This window comes from Citrus sinensis, chromosome 3 (assembly GCF_022201045.2).
Source record: "Citrus sinensis cultivar Valencia sweet orange chromosome 3, DVS_A1.0, whole genome shotgun sequence".
Taxonomy (NCBI): Eukaryota; Viridiplantae; Streptophyta; class Magnoliopsida; order Sapindales; family Rutaceae; genus Citrus; species Citrus sinensis.
The window spans coordinates 6,039,717-6,056,557 of NC_068558.1; the positions used below are offsets into that span (position 1 = coordinate 6,039,717).

Below are 16,841 nucleotides of genomic sequence, written 5' to 3' on the forward strand. Positions count from 1 at the left end.
GATTAGACGTACAAAGTATATGTACCTGAAAAGTAAAAGAAACTAATTTGATAACAGTAATTAATATAATTATCTACAGTGTAAAAAGGAGCGCAAGAAAATAATGGATTTAATATAGACGCTTAATTTCCGTTTAACTGTAGCCCTCTTCATGAGATTTAGCAATCAATCCATATCATAATCTTTGATAGCTTCCAAGTTTAGCAAGAATACAAATCGAACATGGACCAACCTCTTGCCGATCGAAGCGTCATTTCTGATTGAAAACTTTCAGAGAGAGATTATCGCATTGCACTACATAAATTATATTTTTTTTAATAAAAAAATGATCATTTTGGTTATCTACCTAATGAACTCATCTCAACTTGATTGAATTCCCTAATAATAAGTTTGAATATATATATATATATATAGTACTTTTCTAGTCTAAGTTCTTAAAATACGGGAAAAATTCTGAAAAACTTTTCAACTGTGGAGTTTTAGAGGTTTAAAATTTAAAACACCTAAACCGCACGATTTATGCTTATTTTCGGACTTTCTTGCACGTTAAAATTTTGAATTTGAACATCTCTCTCTCTATATATATATATATGGGTGGGGCTATATGCACTCTGAAAATTACTTTGAACACTCATATTTTTACAAAAGTTTTTATTACAAAAATACACATGATATAAATTACTATTAAGGACACTTTATTATGAGCACATATAATATTATTACTTTGGACACTCATTTAGGGCACTGCAATTAATGTTTAATTTTCTTACTATTTTAAATCTTAAGTTTTTTCTTCCAAATATCTTAAATAAATATTTATAAAGGAAACTTAATATGTGAAGATTTTAACTTTAATGAGGTATGTGTGATCCTTTTAATTTTTTAATTTACAGCACAAATAATCCACCTTGTTCTTCCCCTTCGAGATGGTTAGGTAAGTAAATTGATTGCCGTCTGAATTTTATGGAGTTGAGTATAACGGGATGTTCAAATATTGAAATTCAGATTGAAGTATAATGTTATGGATAGCATGCGTCTTTGTGTTCAGGTATTGAAATTCAGTTTTGAAGTACAATGTTATGGCTAGCATGTGTCTCGTTTGTGGGGTTCTAAATTCAACTATTGAAATTCAATTTTGGAATATAATGTTATGGCTAGCATGCGTCTCGTTTGTGGGTCCTGAAACTACACAAAATATATTCTTAATTTCTAGCTGAGGAGTGTGTTCTTATGTGCATGCGGCGTCTGTATTCTTTTGATGAACAAACGGTGATCATTGCTTTAAAATATTTTATAATTTGTTATGATGAACAGGCGTAGTATTTACAATTTATCTTACGATTTGCTTTAAAATATCTTATGTGCTGTCTATATTCTTTTACAATTTACTTTAAAATATTTTACAATTTATTATGAAATATTCAGTTGATGAACAGGCGTCCGTATTCTGTATTTCATGGAGGACATGGCTTCAACTCAAATTTCCAATGTTAATTCAGAATGTGTAATGGATTATACTAATGAATTCATCAATCATAAGGTGAGTCTCATTTTACAATTCATAGGTCTAATGTTCTTTCGTTAATATTTATTTATTTATTTTATATGTAGATATTTAAAAGTAAGGAAGAGTTAATTCATTGGACACGTGAAGTTGGGAGGAAATGGTTTTGTAATTGTGATCAAGAGATCTAATTCTGGTAATGGTGCTCAAAAATCAAGGATCACCTTTTGTTGTGAGAGAAGTGAACAGTATAGAAACACGAGAACAAATGAAGAGAATAAAAAAGAAAAGCAACCAAGAACTACTGGCATTAAGAGATGTGGATGTCCCTTTACATTAAATGGCCATAAGTTAGACACTGATGATGATTGGGTATTAAAAGTAGTATGTGGAGTACATAATCATCCAGCTGCTGAGCATCTTGAGGGGCATTCTTATGCATGAAGATTGTCAAAAGAAGAGACTTTATTGTTAATTGATATGTCTACGAGTATGGTGCGTCCAAAAGATATTATATTGACATTGAAAAAGAAAAATCCCAACAATGTCTCAACAATAAAGAATATTTATAATGCACGTCAAAGGTATAAGGTAGCAGAGATGGGTGGGAGATCACAAATGCAACTATTATTAAGTAAGTTATCTGAACACAAGTACATTGAGTGGCATAGAAGCTTTGATAATACTAATATTGTCAAAGACTTATTTTGGGCGCATCCTGTCAGTATAGACTTGTTGCATGCATTTCCATGTGTCTTGCTGATGGATTGCACTTACAAGTGTAATAGATATAATCTTCCCCTACTGCAAATTCTGGGAGTGACATCTACTGAGATGACATTTCCTGGTGCTTTTGCTTATCTTGAATCTGAGCGAGAAGACAACTACACATGGGCATTGACTAGATTAAAAAGTGTATTGGATGATAGTGCTATGCCTAAAGTCATTCTTAGTGATAGATGTTGTGCAAATTTTAATGTACTCGCAAGCGCACGAATCTATTGTAGTATAGATCAATGGTGACGAGTGTCGATCCCACGAAGAGGTGGATTTTAATTATATATAGAATTAATTTTGTAAATGGATAGTTGAATTTATGGTGGAAATGATTTGGAATATGCTAATACTTAAATTAAAATGGTGAGAATAAATTCTAAAATTGGAATTGCAATGGAGAGAATAAATTGAAGAGAAAATCTATTAAATTGACGTACTTGGGTATCTGGATCTGTATCAACATGCATCATGGGCTAAATAATTCATATTAATGCCAATTAAATCATGAGAGGGGAATCCACACCTCATGAACCACGCTCTAATTAATATGGTGCTAAGGGCTTATCGTGTCAAATAATAATAACCTTATACTAGAGAGCCGGTGTAACCAAGGCGGTATCTAGACAAGATTATTATTATTTGTCGACGAGAAGTCAAAACATCCACAAAAACTAGAGGGGAAGAGAAAATAAATTTACCAAATTAAGCTCATGACACATGTTGAGACTTCACCTTCAACCCAAGTTTGAAAGAAAATTAGCCACTCATAATTGAACTAGGGGCAAAATGAGAATTTATTAAAATACGAAGAAAATACAAGATGGAGAGAGAATTACAGAAAACAGAGTCCAAAAATGGATTCAGAGATATCAAATTAGGAGGGGAAGGCCCCCTTTTTATAGATACATGGAGTAAATCATGGCCATCGGATTAAAAACAGTTTGGACGCTCAAGATTGCGCCACGTCATCAGTCAACAGTCCACGGTTTGACCACGCGGATGAACAGTAACACGGTTTGACTCGGATGAACAGTAACGCGGTTTGGTTGAAAATAATCCTGTGTGATGCATGTACCGTACGCGAGATTTTTCATCCACTGATATGCTGCCACGTCACCATCAACAGTACATAAGAATTTTAGCCCAACAAGATCGTGACACCTCATCAGTCAATGCCACATCATCGGTCAATGCCACGTCATCGATCCGTCTATGTGAACAGTGTTGTGAACAGTAACGTAGTTAGTACCGTACACGTGAATAGTACCGTACATATGAATAGTGCCATTTTTCATTTTATGCTCCTCTTAAGATTTTCGACTGTCCTGAGTTCAAAAGTGATGTCTGTTTTGCTGTCTGATCTCTCCTTTATTGTGAAATAACTATAATGCCCCTAAAATACTTAATTAAAATAAAACACATGTAATTAAATCACAAGAAGGTTAAATACATAAAAGTAAGGGTTGTTAGTAAGACTTGAAATGTAAAATGACGGTTTTCTCCTTTATAAATATGCATTTTCTAACACTCAACACACCCCCCAACCAGCTTATTGCTAGTCCCTAGCAAATAAAGCGAAAACAAAATTCAAATTCAAAATATATATATATATATATATTTAATAGAAACACTCGTATTTATTCCGTCAAATTAATGATAGCAATCAAATAAAAGTATAAGCATTATCTCCAGTCTAAAGCAACATCACACCCACATCAACCATCCACATGAATCAGCCCAGTAGACTTTGTCATAACTACTTTCAATAATGACATGTCAAACCCCAAAATCTCACTGGAAGTAGTGACACTCTCACAAAGAAATTAAAACCAATAAAAATAGTCACTCCAATGAATGGTAATTGAAAGAGAAAATAATAAAGAAGTGATATCACATGCTTTCACTAAGATGAAATAAATATGCCCTCAGCTTATAAATAATACGAACTCAAGTCAAACAAAAATGCTAGTCAATCCACTTTATTTATCTTCTTTTTTTTTATTATGCATCACTACATCTTTTTAGCCCATATAACTAGCTTCTACTTCAAACTATAGTTCCCTAAAATCAAGAAGGACTTTTATTAGGACGTAACGTAGGCTAGGGACATGGCTAACAAAGAAGAAAAATAAGGAAAACAAAGTGTATGTTTGAGAAAAATGCAGAGATTTTTTTTTTTTTTGGAAATTGCAAGGTGGATTTCACCTATTATTTTTATTTTTTTATTTTTCTCTTGAAACAACAACTTTTGTTTTTTTTTTTTGGCATAACTTTACTGAACAACATAATTATTTACATTTTCTCAAACATAAATAGGTGATGGAACCTATAAGATATCGGGTAATACTCCAAATCGGAGTGGGTCAAGAGGATAAGTTTGACAAAGAAAGGTTTTTTTTTTTAAAGGCTCAAAAGGGTCAACTATGGATATTTGATAAAATGGATGGCTAGAAAGGCTCAAACGGACCAAAGATGGCATTTCCATCGTCTTTTAGGGCTCTAAATAATCTTCCATATCTACTAGTTAGATGGGCCTCCAAATGTAGCAACACATATTTTTTTTCTTTTTTTTTTAATTTTACAATTTTTTTTAAGGGTTAACTCAAAAGAAATCTAGAGATCGTGTATACAATAATAAACTGTTAAGTTGTATAACGAATGGGCAAAAGGGGTACTCTCCAAGAAAAATGATAGGCTCAAAAACTCACTTGGTACTTATTATGACATGTTCATTCTTCAAGCAACTCATATTTGTCTCCAACATCAACATGTAGAGTAGCAAACACAATGTAACATCACTTAAGACCAAAGATAATACAAATACTAAAATTTAAAATTAATCATGTCATCCAATGTTAAAACAAATCACACAATTTTTTATTTTTATTTTTCAAACAACATTCTACCCTCCAACCTATTCTAAGCATGAAAGGAAAATATGCATGCAGAAATGTGAAAATGATGCATAAAAACTAATTAGAAAAGTTACACGTAAAATGATAGAAAACGAAAATGATTGTTTTTTTAAAGAAGATGCGTTTCTAGAGGAACTACACTCCATATTCAGCCATCTTCGACTTAAAAGTTAGAAAATGTATATTTATAGAGGAGAAATTAAAAAAAAGAAAAATAAACATAAACACATAATAAAGAAAAAGAAAATGTCTGAATTTTTTTTAAGTTTTTTTTTTTAATTTTTTTAAAACGATGAAGATGCGTTTCTAGAGTCACTACACTCCATATTCAGCCATCTTCAACACAAAAAGTTAGTAACAGTTAGTTTCTACAACAAAAAATTAGTAAAAACTTAACCAAAATTTTACAATTGTCGATTATTCCCTCCCCCCAACCAGAACGAAACATTGTCCTCAATGTTTGAAATGAAAGAAGTAGAGTTTAGAAGACATCACCTGGGTGGTGCAACACAGAAAACAATATTTACAAGCGGAGAGTTAAATCTAATTTGTACTTCTTACTGCGGCTACTGTTACCATCATTATGTGGATGCTCCAACACAAAGGTCCAGGGGTTTGGCTCCGGTTTATAAGCTTGTAACAGATCAAGTAGCTCATTAGCAGTGTGAGCACAAATAAAAAGTTTTTTCACATTAGAAGGAATGAAATAGTTTTTTATTGCATGGTTAAGAAATGCGATAAAGCCATCATAAAAATTATTGACATTTAACAAACTGATGGGTTTCTGGTGGATGTGCAGATGGGCCCAAGATGCTAGTGTGATAAGTGCCTCTAGTGTTGCAAGATCTCCTGGAAGGAAAATAAAAGCATCAGCATGATTAAGCATTTCAGTTATTCTTTCTTGCATACCTGAGACGACTAACTCTTCTCCAGTTGATGAGTCAGACGAACTGCCCAATAGTTTTAGAACTCTTGGGATGATGCCTAACACTTGGCTGCCTCTGATAAAAGCTGCTTCTGAGACCATTTTCGATAACCCTCGATTACCTCCTCCATACACCAAGTGTAATTTTCTCGTTGCTATGCTTCGACCAAGATCTATGGCTGCCTCAACGAACTCTTTATGTTTGCCATAGGTAAATTCGGAAAGCACACAAATGTTCTTGAATTGTCTATTAGGAGTAGCTGCCATTGTGATACTTCGCAAAAATAATTTGTGAGTGCTTGACAAAAAAAATCACATTTAAGAGTCTTGGTGATAGTGGGTCATAGTTGTGTATGAGGTAATATGTCAGTGTCAAATAACGTGTAAAGCACATGGCTTGCGAGTAAAAAAAGAAACAGTAAAAAGAAAAAAGTAAACAGTAACAAAATTATTAAAGATAATAAAGTAAACAATAAAACACCAGTAAAATAAAATAACAGTAAAGTAAAAGGATATTTACAGGTAGTTGCGACTGTGGCTCACATCTTCCTCTGGTTTTACGTCCAGAAACGGCTTGAACACCCTCTATGGGTCGAGGATAGGCTTCCCATCCAGTTTTCTTATAAACTGGCAAACAGGATCGTTTATAGTCAAATTCCCGAGACTATATCGTGCATGCTCTTTCTGGAATAATGGCCATAACTGGAGAATCGCTCCTTGCACATATCCACTGGGATGCGTTTCAAGAGACAAAATGATATCATCCAATGACTCCTTATTCAAGCCATCCCTAATGAATTGAATTTTATCTTCCCTGTTATCAGACACCATTCCTAAAGAACATGGGTTTTTATTGCAACTCATTCTGGCACACTTATGACAAGCAACAGAAATTCTTCGAGCTCGTCGTTTTCTTGCATAATTTCCTTTACCACAACCAGGCATGTATGCAATAAATTTTGGAGGTAACTCACCCGCCGATCGTACTTTTGCCTCAATTAACCAACGGATATCAGCAGGTATGTTATTCCTCATGAGTAATCGCATGCGTTCGGACCGAGCTTTATAGATCGTAAGGAGGGCATTCTGAGGAAGTGAAGGGAATCGCTTGTGAAGCTTTGCTAGAATCTCGTTTCTGTCCATACCTTCGCCTCAGAATATCAGTTATTATGGGAAACTGAAGTAACCGACTTGATTATCACGGAGTACCGTTATCCGCCACTTCACCGGGGTAACAAACTAAAGCACTCAAACAGAAAAAATAAATTAAAACACACAAAGAAAATTAAAATCGTCCTCTTATTGAATTTACCTCAAGCTCCAACTGGATGTCATAAACACTTCTCTCAATGTCTCTGAGTTGGCTTTCTAAACTCTCAACATAGGCTACTAACTCCGGTGGCTGTAGAGCCCAAATGCGATGTGTTTTACAAAATTGAATCAGCCGTTTGAGATTAGTTTTGACACGTTGAAGTGGTTTAAGAATGTTCAGGAGGAACCGTCTAAGTAAGGTTCTCATGAGTAAAAATGATAAAAAAAAAACTTAATAGTTAAACAAACACACTTATGCAAAAATAATTTCAATTAGCAAAAGAATAATATAAAGAAAGAAAACAAAATCAAATCAACGAAAAGAAAAATCAATTCAAATTTGGTGGGTCACTCAAATTTATTTCGGTGTCTTCTTCATGTGGTTGGTACTCTAGATATGGCTTTAATCTTTGACCATTAACTTTAAACGTGACACCATTCTTTGGGTCCTTAATTTCAATTGCCCCATGTGGAAAAACAGTATGTACAATAAATGGACCAGACCAACGAGAGCGTAACTTACCTGGGAATAGGTGCAAGCGAGAATTGAATAAAAGCACTTTCTGACCTGGAGTGAAAGATTTTCTCATAATTTGCTTGTCATGGAAGACTTTCATTCGTTGCTTATAAATCTTGGCATTTTCGTACGCGTCATTGCGAATTTCTTCAAGTTCTGCCAGCTGTAATCTTCTTTCTGAGCTGGCTTGCTGCATGTCAAAATTGAATTTCTTGATGGCCCAATATGCACGATGCTCAAGTTCCACAGGTAGGTGGCAAGCTTTTCCATACACTAGCTTGTAGGGTGACATCCCAATCGGGGTCTTGAAAGCCGTTCTATATGCCCATAATGCATCATTAAGTCTTAATGACCAATATTTTCTGTCCGGCCTCACCGTCTTTTCTAATATGTGCTTTATTTCTCGATTGGAGATCTCAACTTGGCCACTGGTTTGCGGATGATACGGAGTCGCCACTTTGTGTGTGATTGAATACTTTGTCAAAAGAGCTTTGAATGCTTTGTTACAAAAGTGGGCACCACCATCACTGATTATTGCTCGAGGGAATCCAAAGCGTGAAACAATGTTGTTTTCAAAAATCCTATCACCACCTTGTGATCATTGGTTTTGCATGGAATTGCTTCTACCCATTTTGATACGTAGTCAACAGCAACCAATATGTATTGATGGCCAAAAGATAGGGGAAAGGGTCCCATGAAGTCGATACCCCATACGTAAAAAATTTCAACCACTAAAATTGAATTTAATGGCATCATGTTCCTTCGTGTAATGCTCCTCATTCGTTGACACCTATCACATGAAGAACAGAAAGTGTAAGCATTTCGAAATATAGTTGGCCAATAGAAACCACATTGTAAAACTTTAGTCGCTGTTTTCTTAGCGCTGAAATGGCCTCCACAAGCTTGTTCATGGCAGAATGAAAGGATATTCGGAATTTCACTTTCTGGGACGCATCGTCTAACAATTTGGTCTGCACAATACTTGAACAAATACGGGTCATCCCAAAAGAAATTCTTTATTTCTACAAAGAATTTAGCATTGTCTTGCTTGGTCCAATGCTCTGGAAGTTGACTTGTAACAAGATAATTCACGATGTCAGCATACCACGGTAATACTTCCACATTCATGAATTGTTCATTAGGGAATGACTCATTTAATGGTAATGGCTCTGTAGTTGTGTCAAAATGGAGACGAGAGAGGTGATCCGCCACAACATTTTCTGTACATTTTTTATCTTTGAATTCCAAGTCAAATTCCTGCAAAAGTAACACCCAACGAATTAGTCTAGCTTTTGCATCTTTCTTTGTGAGAAGATATTTAAGAGCTGCATGATCTGTGAATATAATTATTTTACAACCAATGAGATAAGATCGAAATTTCTCTAATGCAAACACTACTGCTAGCATTTCTTTTTCAGTAGTTGAATAGTTCAACTGTGCATCATTCAATGTCATACTAGCATAGTAAATGACATGGGGAATTCGATCAACTCTTTGTCCTAATACTGCTCCTACTGCATAATCAGATGCGTCACACATGAGCTCAAATGGTAAGCTCCAGTTCGGGGGCTGAATGATGGGTGATGATGTCAACAAATGCTTTAATTTTTCAAACGCAACAAGACATGAATCATCAAAGATAAAAGGTAGATCCTTAGCAAGTAAATTGCATAAGGGTCTAGAAACTTTGCTAAAATCTTTAATGAATCGTTTATAGAAACCAGCATGCCCAAGGAAAGATCTTACTTCTCTGACTGTTTTTGGTGGAGGAAGATTAGAAATGAGATCCACCTTGGCTTTGTCAACCTCAATACCTTTGCTCGAAATGATGTGACCGAGAACAATACCTTGTTTTACCATAAAATGGCACTTCTCCCAATTTAAGACTAAATTCTTCTCGATACATCTCTGCAGAACTAGTGTCAGATGATGTAAACATTGATCAAACGAATCACCAAAGACAGAAAAATCATCCATAAAGACTTCAAGGAATCGTTCAACCATATCAGAAAAAATGCTCAACATGCATCGTTGAAATGTAGCAGATGCATTACATAATCCAAATGACATTCTCCTATATGCAAATGTGCCAAAAGGGCAAGTAAAAGTGGTATTTTCTTGATCTTTTGGTGCTATGGGGATCTGATTATATCCTGAATAGCCATATAGAAAGCAATAAAATTCATGTCCTGCTAATCTATCAAGCATTTGATCAATAAATGGTAAAGGAAAATGGTCTTTACGTGTGACAGAATTCAACTTCCTATAATCAATGCATACACGTCATCCTGTAGTCACTCTAGTGGGTATCAATTCATTATCGGCATTGGCAACTACAGTGACTCCTGACTTTTTAGGGACAACTTGCACAGGACTGACCCATGAACTATCAGAAATGAGGTAAATGATACTTGCATCTAATAGCTTAAGGACTTCAGTTCTAACAACTTCTTTCATATTAGGATTTAACCGACGTTGCATTTCCCTAGTAGATTTAGCATTTTCATCGAGGTGAATGTAATGCATGCAGTCTACTGGGTTTATACCTTTTATGTCTGCTATGGTCCATCCTAATGCCCCTTTGTGCTCTTTCAAAACATCCAACAACTTACCTTTTTGTTCGTCATTGAGGGATGATGAGATGATTACCGGCAGAGTACTTTCTTCTCCCAAAAATGCATATTCCAGAGTGTTGGGTAATGGTTTGAGCTTGAGTTTCGGTGGTGATTCTGATGATGGGATGAGTTTCTTCTCTGATGGTGCTAGTTGCTCAACTCTTGACTTCCATTTATTAGTGTCCATGGATGGTGCTGAGTCAAGTAAAGCGTTGACCTCATCGACCGATCTGTCAATATCAAAATCCAAACCAAAGTGAGTTAAACATGTTTGTAAAGGATCATCACTAAGGTTTGAAATAAAAGTGTCATCAACTAATGCTTCAATTAAATCCACATCAACAATTCCATCATCTGCATTGTGAGGTTGTTTGGCAATGTTGAAAATGTTCAGCTCCATAGTCATGTTGCCGAAGGACAACTGCATATTTCCGGTCCTGCATTGAATGTGAGCATCCGCAGTTGCCAAGAAAGGTCGGCCTAGAATAATGGGGATGTGCTTCCTTGAATCCTGTATTGGTTGAGTGTCAATTACAATGAAATCAACAGGAAAATAGAACTTGTCTACCTGGATAAGCACGTCCTCCACAATACCACGAGGTATTTTCGTGGACCGATCTGCAAGCTGTAACACCACTGGAGTTGGGTGTAATTCTCCCAGTCCAAGTTTCACGAATACTGAATAAGGCAACAAATTTACACTAGCTCTTAAATCCAACAAAGCATTCTCAATTGTGTGGTTCCCTATGCTACATGAGATAGTGGGGGAGCCTGGGTCTTTGCATTTTAAAGGAATTTTATGTTGGAGTATAGAACTAACGTTTTCTCTTAAAAATGCCTTCTTTTGAACATACATATTTCTCTTTTTAGTACAAAGGTCTTTAAGAAACTTGGCATAAGATGTAACTTGTTTAATAGCATCAAGCAAAGGGATGTTAACACTTACCTGTTTGAAGATTTCGAGAATCTCACCTGTGGATTTTCCTTTTTTGCCTTTAGTTAACCTTTGAGGAAATGGAGGTTTGGGAACGTATTCTCGTGGGTTGGTTTCTTCTTTCTCCTCCGGTGATGATTCCTCAACATTCACAGGTACAATTTGATTTTCTTTTGTTACCGGCATCTCCACTTTGTTGTCGACTTCTTTTCCTTTTCGCAAGGTCATGACTGTTTTAACCTCTCCATGCTGTTGCGGTGAACTGGTACTTGCTTCATGCACTCCTTTAGGGTTAGGCACTGGTTGACTTGAAAACTTACCTTTCTCAACGGTCATTGCCAAGGTCTGAACTGAAGAAGCAAGTTGTCCCACCATCTTCTCGAGGCTTGAAACTGATTGGGCTTGTGAGTTGAAGCCCGCTCTCAATTCATTTCGTAGTCCATCAATGGTGCGGTTTTGTTACTCAATATAGAGTGAGTAAGATTCTTGAGATTCTGGAATGAATCCTCCCATGGTCTAGGTTGAGAGTAGTTCTGGTTCTGATTGTATGGTCTAAATGGGGGCTGAGAGGCTTGAGGAATTTGCGGAATTGGTTGCATTGGTGGAGCTGGAGCTGCTGGTCCATTCTGTTGGAATCCTTGAGACCATGAAAATTGGGGTGGTCTCTCCATCCAGGATTATATGTGTTGGAGTATGGGTTATAATTCGATGGTTTTCTTATTACACCTATGGCATTGGCTTGATCTGAGTATGAGTCATGGTCATGTGATTCTGTTGATTTAGCAGTCGATAACGATGCTATTTGTCGAGCAAGACCTTCAACCATCTCCTTGACTTCTTTGATTTCTGAAGTTGATTCGTCAATTTAAACCTCATTCACTCCTTTAATTCTTCTAGTAGTCCTGAGTGATCGACTCCGTTGTTGGGAATTATCTGTTTGTCGCTGGAAGAATTCTCAAATTTCTGATGCACTTTTTGACATTAGCTCTCCTCCACTTGTTGCCATTAGTCATTCTTGCACATTTGGTAGTAATCCCTCCAAAAAGTATTGGCATTAGTGCCATTTCTCGTACCCATGATGTGGACACTTCAAGAGTAGCCCATTGAATCGCTCCCATGTTTCGAAAAATTGCTCATCCTCTCTCTGGGTAAACTCCGAGATTTCCCTGCGAATAGCATTGGTTTTATGCACTGGGAAATATTTATTCAAAAATTTAGTTACCATTTGTTCCCATGATGCAATGCTATTGGCAGGCAATGCATTAAGTCATGAACGAGCTCTATCCTTTAAAGAAAATGGGAATAATCTGAGTTTAACATCATCATCTGAAAAATTCTCGTATTTAAAAGTTTGACAAATAGCATGAAAATCATTCAGATGATTATATGGGTCCTCATTTTCTAAGCCATAGAATGTGGGGAGACAATTTAGCACACTAGGTTTTAGTTCAAAACTTCTAGCAGCTATATTTGGGTATCTTATACATGATATGCTCAAATTAGCTAAGGGACTGAAGTAGTCCTTAAATGGCCTCTCCTGTGGTGCTTGTAAATCCATTCCAAATTTATTTTTAATGTGCTTTTGTGTGCGAAGTGTTTTCTCAAGTTCAAGGTCTATAGGTTCAAAATTGGGTAATAATGACATTCGACCATGCATGCAAAACAAATAAAATAAAAAATAAAGATGGGAACAAAATAAATAAAAATAAAAAAGATGGAGAAATTATGATACTAACCTTATTACGCTATTACAAACTTTCTATAAAAATACACAAAAACAAATACGTGAAATAAATTAAATAAAAATAAATTAATAAGATAAAAAAAATTACAAAGAAAAATAAATTCAAAATTAAATTACAGAATTTTAAAGAAGAGAGAAAATAAATAAATAAAATTCTTAGCTCAAAATGTAAATTCACTCTTTTTTTCTTTTTTTTTCTTTTTACAAGAAAACAATTAAAAGAAATTATTCACAAAAATTAATTCTATGAATTAAAATTACTTACCTCCTTGGCAACGGCGCCAAAAACTTGTTGTGCAAATTTTAATGTACTCGCAAGCGCACGAATCTATTGTAGTATAGATCAATGGTGACGAGTGTCGATCCCACGAAGAGGTGGATTTTAATTATATATAGAATTAATTTTGTAAATGGATAGTTGGATTTATGGTGGAAATGATTTGGAATATGCTAATACTTAAATTAAAATGGCGAGAATAAATTCTAAAATTGGAATTGCAATGGAGAGAATAAATTGAAGAGAAAATCTATTAAATTGACGTACTTGGGTATCTGGATCCGTATCAACATGCATCATGGGCTAAATAATTCGTATTAATGCCAATTAAATCATGAGAGGGGAATCCACACCTCATGAACCACGCTCTAATCAATATGGTGCTAAGGGCTTATCGTGCCAAATAATAATAACCTTATACTAGAGAGCCGGTGTAACCAATGTGGTATCTAGACAAGATTATTATTATTTATCGACGATAAGTCAAAACATCCACAAAAACTAGAGGGGAAGAGAAAATAAATTTACCAAATTAAGCCCATGACACATGTTGAGACTTCACCTTCAACCCAAGCTTGAAAGAAAATTAGCCACTCATAATTGAACTAGGGGCAAAATGAAAATTTATTAAAATACGAAGAAAATACAAGATGGAGAGAGAATTACAGAAAACAGAGTTCAAAAATGGATTCAGAGATATCAAATTAGGAGGGGAAGAGGCCCTTTTTATAGATACATGGAGTAAATCATGGCCATCGGATTAAAAACAGTTTGGATGCTCAAGATTACGCCACGTCATCAGTCAACAGTCCACGGTTTGACCACGTGGATGAACAGTAATACGATTTGACTCGGATGAACAGTAACGCGGTTTGATTGAAAATAATCCTGTGTGATGCATGTACCGTACGCGAGATTTTTCATCCACTGATATGCTGCCACGTCATCATCAACAGTACATAAGAATTTTAGCCCAACAGGATCGTGACACCTCATCAGTCAATGCCACATCATCGGTCAATGGCACGTCATCGATCCGTCTATGCGAACAGTGTTGTGAACAATAACGTAGTTAGTACCGTACACGTGAATAGTACCGTACATATGAATAGTGCCATTTTTCATTTTATGCTCCTCCTAAGATTTTCGACCGTCCTGAGTTCAAAAGTGATGTCCGTTTTGCCGTCTGATCTCTCCTTTATTGTGAAATGACTATAATGCCCCTAAAATACATAAAATACGTAATTAAAATAAAACACATGTAATTAAATCACAAGAAGGTTAAATACATAAAAGTAAGAGTTGTTAGTAAGACTTGAAATGTAAAATGACGGTTTTCTCCTTTATAAATATGCATTTTCTAACACTCAACAATAGAGACTTAGCTTTAGTTAATACCATTGAAAGAGTATTTCCCAATGCAAAACATTTGTTATGTAGATGGCATATAAAAAAAAATGTAATTGCAAAGTGCAAGAAATTGTTCACAATAAAAGAGATATGGGAGAAGTTTATGATGAGTTGGAATGTATTGTTACTTTCTTCCAGTGAAGATGAATTTATTACTCGCCTCAATGCTCTGCAGCAAGATTTTATATCCTATCCACAAACAATCGAGTATGTGACATCTACATGGTTGGATAAATACAAGGAAAATTTTGTTTCAGCATGGACATACAAGATCATGCATTTCGGAAACTTAACAACAAATAAGTATAATTTTATTTTCATGCACCACTTCATAGTTAGCTTATCAATTTAAAATTAATATATATTAATAAAATTTTAATTTTTAGTACTAGGGTGGAAAGTTTACATTCGAGGCTTAAAAACGAGCTTGGCACGAGTCAAGGTAATTTTGAGACATCTTGTACAAAGATCCATTCTTTATTATAATTATTACACACGAACATCAAAGTTTCATTTGAAAAAAGTTTGACAATAGTACAACATCCATTCAAACCTGCTGAATTTAAAGAGCTTCAAGGCTTTATTTCTATAGCTGCATTACAAATGGTGTTAACTGAGTCGAAGCATGCTAATTCCATTGGTATTAATGTGTCCGCGTGTGGTTGTACAATTCGTAGTACGCACAGTTTACCTTGTGCTCATGAGATTGTAGAATATAAAAAGGAAAGTCGACCTATACCTTTAGAATGTATTGATTCACATTGGAAGAAACTTGACTTGATTCGTAATCATAATAAGAGAAAGGCAGAGATGAGTTACTGACCGATATTTGACTTGATTGCCAAACGCTTTAATGAGAATGATGATGATACGAAGTTACATATTCTACAAAAGTTGACAGAAATTGCTAATCCTCATTCTACATCTCTTATAGAACCAGAAGCTAAGAAAAATACACGTGGTCGACCAAATTCAAAAGCTATTGCATCAACCCGTCATGACCCATCTGCTTTTGAGATTGTTTTATCAGGAAAAGAAATTTGTTCGCCTACAGTTGCATTCATGAGACCTGCAGTGAAAGTTAATGGAAATAAGCAACCAAAGCAAAAGGTATTATTTTAATTGTATTAGAATTATTATATATATTAGCAAAAGATATTGTTTTAATTGTATTAGCATTATATATACACACGCACATACACTTATTTCTTAACTATAGTTTGTATTTTCACATTTTTTTCCTCATATTTGTTGCTAGGTGTATAAAAAAAATCGTTCAAGTCAAATCCATTTGTTAATGAATTTCTAGTTGCATTACAATCATACATTCATCATATTAAAGATGTCGCACCTGATGTAATTGTGGGTTTAGAGCGATAGCCGACTTAATGGGTTTTGGTGAGAATGGATGGTTACAAGTGAGGAAAGATATGCTAAATGAGTTGCATTTGAAGATGGAGCATTATAGCCATTTATATGGGACATATGAGAGACTCAATGAATTAATTCATGCAATATCATATTTTGAGAACTGTCCTGGATCTGACAAATGGATGACAATGCCTGACATGGGACATCTTATTGCATCAGCCTACAACGTTGTGGTATTCCACTTATCGATGAAGCAATGCCTTACCTTCCTTCCTCTTAGGTCTAAGTCAATACCTACAGATTCTCGTAAAGAGATTGCTATTGGTTTTGTAAATAACAATAATTTTGTAGAGGTATTTTTTTAATACTTTTCAATTTTTATGTTGAATTTAATAAGCAATTCTACTAATTGAAATTAATCAAACATATGTAGGTGTTCTTGTTACCAAGCCATCCTATCCCCCCTGTAGCAATCAATTGGCAAATATTTCACAGTTTTTGTGCCAAAGGATGGGAGACGATATATAATCATCGCATACAA

The 16,841-nt window shown here is 35.1% G+C and overlaps 1 non-coding gene across 1 annotated transcript; it reads left to right on the forward strand.

Annotated features, from left to right (window-relative positions):
* Positions 1 to 12,568: 12,568 nt before the first annotated feature.
* Positions 12,569 to 12,672, forward strand: LOC127901618 (small nucleolar RNA R71). Its single transcript, XR_008053862.1, has one exon. It is a non-coding gene; the product is annotated as a small nucleolar RNA R71 (small nucleolar RNA).
* Positions 12,673 to 16,841: the final 4,169 nt, after the last annotated feature.